Source organism: Rhinolophus sinicus, chromosome 16, assembly GCF_057876585.1.
Source record: "Rhinolophus sinicus isolate RSI-liver-muscle chromosome 16, RSI-T2T, whole genome shotgun sequence".
Classification (NCBI taxonomy): domain Eukaryota; kingdom Metazoa; phylum Chordata; class Mammalia; order Chiroptera; family Rhinolophidae; genus Rhinolophus; species Rhinolophus sinicus.
This window is the reverse complement of record NC_142516.1, coordinates 100813785-100818444: the sequence shown is the minus strand read 5'-3', so window position 1 is coordinate 100818444 and position 4660 is coordinate 100813785. Positions and strand designations below refer to the sequence as shown.

Sequence of the window (4660 nt, the reverse complement as noted above, 5' to 3'; positions counted from 1 at the left end):
TATTTACTGAGTACTTGATTGCTCATAAAATTCTGGAGAGCTCTGGGAGATAGAATTAGAAAAAATTACAGCATTATGATTCAAGAAAAACAAAGGTGTTAAAGTCTCAGACTGTCAGTGTTTAACTTTAGTATATTAATTTCTCTGAGCCTCAGTTTCCCTTAGAATACTTTCATAATAGCATTATTTTTATAAATTACTTAATTTTCAAAAACCCCTCAAAGTATACCCTATATTTACAATTCCAAAATTGTTGTCACACCAGTCAAATATAGGCAATATTAAACAATTTGAAAAAAATATTTGAATGACTGACAGATTTTTTGAATTTTTTTCCTGATAGAAGTATTAGGTAACTTGAGCAAGATTGTATAACTAGTTAATTGCATAATATATATTAGCTGTTCGTATATTCACTGTAATGTATATGAAAAGAATACGAATACATAAAGTTTGTGTATATACATTTATGGCCAAGACTAGATTTCAAACACTACTGAAGAAAAGCCGTGGCATAAAAAAATCCAATATGTGATAGAAGGAGAATTGACTTTGGGTGGAAAAAACAATGCAATATATAGATGATGCACTATAGAATTGTACACTTGAGGCCTATATAATTTTGTAAACCAATGTCACCCCAATAAATTTAATAATTTGTTTTTAAAAATCCAAAATGCCAGATACCCCACTGTATTTTGGAATGTCCTTTTGTACTCACCTTTGTATGTATGCTTGACATTTTTGGAATTGGCACTATCTTGAAAACAATAATTAAACCACACTATGAAAATGACTAACATAGAATTGAGAGTTATATAGCTTCCCCATCAAGGAAATAATCTTATGTTGATGTAAAATAATCTTATGTTGATGTAAAGTACAAAATAAATTATAATAATCTAGAATTTTTCTTGCTATCTTTCTTGTATTTAAAAAGCAATTAGAAGTTTCTGCCAAAGAATTTCCTAAAGGGGGCCAAGCTTCCAGCAAAGTAAAAATAAGACAACCAGGCTAACAATAATGTTGTGGGACAGATTTAATCCCCAAGGACTTGTTACATGATTTTTCACTGATCCCTGAAGCAAGTAACACATTCAGTTGGGAAGCTCAAAGCAAGGGCAGAAATGGACCTGTACTCTATGGCTAATGGGTTTTAGAACCAGATACAGGCGGTGGAGGAGAGAAGATTGTAGTATAATATGTCTAATATCCACACCGTTCCATGTTCAATAGTGAACTTGTTAATTAACAAGTAAAGGATTGACAATTTAATAATGAATTTTCCAAGATGTCTTACTTAGAAACATTGCATTGAATTCTAACTGAGACTTTGTGTTATTGGTTCATGCTATTAATTACCTCCAGATTATCTACATAAGGTGTATCCTTCAGTATCAGACATGTTCACCCACAGCTCGCTGGGCTGCAGAGCACCAGAGTCAGGCAGGCCACTGCCCGTCCTGCAATGGCTCCAGTGCTCTCTTCTAGCCTCAGGACAACTCTGCCAATAAGAACAAAGCCCACTATGTCTGAAAGTAACACAGTTTCCATCAAAATGAAGTTAATTAGTTCTAAAACATTTGCGCTCTCTTGCTACTCTCCTCTCTTAAACAGGTAGAATTATTGTTATCATTTCACTTTATCTATTCACTTCCCAGATGCATATATCCAGATGTTTAAACATTTTTCTCCATCACCCACCTTCACTCACTAATCAAACTTCATTTTTCCAACTTCCATTAAGTTGGCCAGGTCTTCATTTAAATGAAGAGTTCCTCAGAACTAGAAATAGACTTTTCTTCCCACTAAGGAATTTTTTTTTCTTTTTTCTTTTAAGTTAAATTTATTGGGATGACAGTAATTAGTAAAATTACATAGGTTTCAAGTGTACAAGTCTATAATATATCATTTATATATTACATTGTGTGCTCACCACCCAGAGTCAGTTCTCCGTCCATCACCATATATTTGACCCCCTTTACCCTTTCTACCTTCCCTGTCCCCGCTAACCCTCCAATAACCACTAAGTTGTTGTGGATATCTACCCCAAAAATCTGAAAACATTTATCTGTAAGATGTATGTACTCCAATGTTCATTACAGCATTATTTACAGTGGTCAAGACATAGAAACAACCAAAGTGTCCTTCAATAAATGATTGGATAAAGAAGATGTGATACATCTACACAATGGAGTATTACTCTGCAATAAAAAATATGAAATACTGCCATTTGCAACTACATGGATGGATCTGTAGATTATTATGCTAAGAGAAATAACTCAGACAGAAAAAGTCAAGAACCATATGAATTCACTCATATGTAGGATATAAAACTGAAAGCAACAAAGAAACAAGACAAACAAACAAAACCTCATAGACATGGAAATTTTTTTCTTGGTGATGAGATCATCAATTTGTATCTAATGAATAGAAACATTTTTCCATAGAATTTTAAATGAATAGCATTTAAAACCTCATTTAGTCCAAAATTTCTCATTCTATCATCTTCCAATCTAAGTGAGTCATGACAGAACAAAAATGTTTCTTTCATCAAAATGTGCAGACAATTCCTTCAGAATGAGTATAACTAGATTTCAGGTGGTAAAGTAACTAATTAATTTACTGGAAAAGAAAATCAAATACATAACTGTCAAGCTACTCTGTGTCTTCATTAACCCATCTTTGTAACATAGCCAGGTCTCAATGAGACATCTTAAAATGTTTGAATGTTTAAGATAATAATCAATCAGACCCACCAGTAAACAAATACAGATCACAAATTACTTTGTTTTAAAAGGCATACTACGCATAAGTCTAGTACCCATCTGACACCACATATAGTCATTACAATATTATTGATGATATTCCCTATGCTATACTTTATATCCTTACGATTATTTTTATAACTGTTAATCGTACTTCTTAGTGGTGACTACTTTGTAAGGTATATAAATGTCTAATCATTATGTTGTACACATGAAACTAATATAATATTACATGTCAACTGTAATTGAAAAATAAATTTAATTTTTTTTAAATAATAAAATAATAAAGGCACAATAATGGAACAGCCACCAAATGTGGGATTCCAAATTCATTTACTGCAAACACTGAAAAACTTCAGAAATGACATGGTAATATAATCCCACATCTGTGTAATATAGTAACAACTGATAATAATGACAGAATCATTTAAAATAAAGGTCTAGCAGGCAAGCTTATACAAGTGCAATAAAGTACTTATATTACACAGTGTATTTTATTTTAATTTAATTTAAAGTAAATATTCTGCTTGGAGTCACATGAAATACTGGAAAGAGTTTGTTGCCACATTATATTGAAATTATTTAAGTCCTTTGAGAGCAAGGAACATTTATGATTATATGTGCACCACCTGACGTGGCACAATGCCTGCCTCACAGAACAATGGCATCAGGTAAGGAGTTAAAGTGCAAATGCATAGGCCTCACTCTTCAAACTCCAAAACAGAAAATTTTAAGTGAATCACAGAAACCTGCACTTTAAAAAAATTGTCCAGAGCTTTGCGCAGTGGCAATATCGTAGCCAATGAGGTTTATCCGAGGCGCGATTATTGTTAATTAAAAAAATTGTCCAAGTGATCTTATGCACACTGAAATCTGATAATGATTAACATAAAAAGCTACTCAGAAAATGTTTTAGCGACTTTGGAACACTGATGTGTAGAAAGTAGAAGAACCACATTTGCATATTCCATTGCAAAAATGTTACGTGGGCATGAAGTCTAGTATTCTCCCTCAAAGAGACTGATGACACTAAATCACCATATTTTTCATGGGTTAATGCAAAAAAGATCATGTCATGATCAAGTGGGATTTATTCCTGGGATGGAAGTTTGATTCAATATCCACAAATCAATTCACATGATATACCAAGTAAATAAAATAAAGGATAAATATATATATGAGCATATCACTTAATGCAAAAAAAAGCATTTGACAAAATCCAGCATCCATTTCTGATAAAAACTCTCAGCAAAGGGTGGATGGAGGGAACCTCCAAATAATAAAGGCCACGCATAACACACCCACAGCTAACATCACATTCAACTGGGGAAAGCTGAAAGTTTTTTCTTTAAGATCAGGAACATGACCAGGATGTCCACTGTCACCACTTTCATTCAACATAATATTGTAAGTCACAGCAATCAGACAAAGGAAAAAAAAAAGGCACCCAAATTGGAAAGGAAGAGGTAAAACCATCATCATTTGCAGATGACATGATACTATATAAAGAGAACCCTAAAGATTCCACCAAAACCCTATTAGAATTAATAAATGAATTCAGTAAAGTGGTAGGATATAAAATTAATATTCAGAAATACATCTATGATGAGCTATCACAAAGAGACATTAAGAAAACAATCACATTAACAATTACATTAAAAAATAAAATTCTTAAGAATACATTTAACCAAAGAGGTAAAAGATGTGTACTTGGAGAACTATGAGACATTGAAGAAAGAAACTGAGGAAGATACAAATTAATGGAATATACTGCGCTATGGATAGGAAGAATTAACATTGTTAAAATGTTCATAGTCACCAAAGCAATCTACAGATTCAATGCAATCCCTATAAATATACTAATGTCATTTTTTCACAGAACTAGATCAAAT

General features: G+C 32.5%; 1 pseudogene; it reads left to right on the top strand.

The window, feature by feature from the left end:
* The first annotated feature begins 3541 nt into the window (after positions 1 to 3541).
* LOC141571457 (U4 spliceosomal RNA) lies at positions 3542 to 3660 on the top strand (annotated as a pseudogene).
* Positions 3661 to 4660: the final 1000 nt, after the last annotated feature.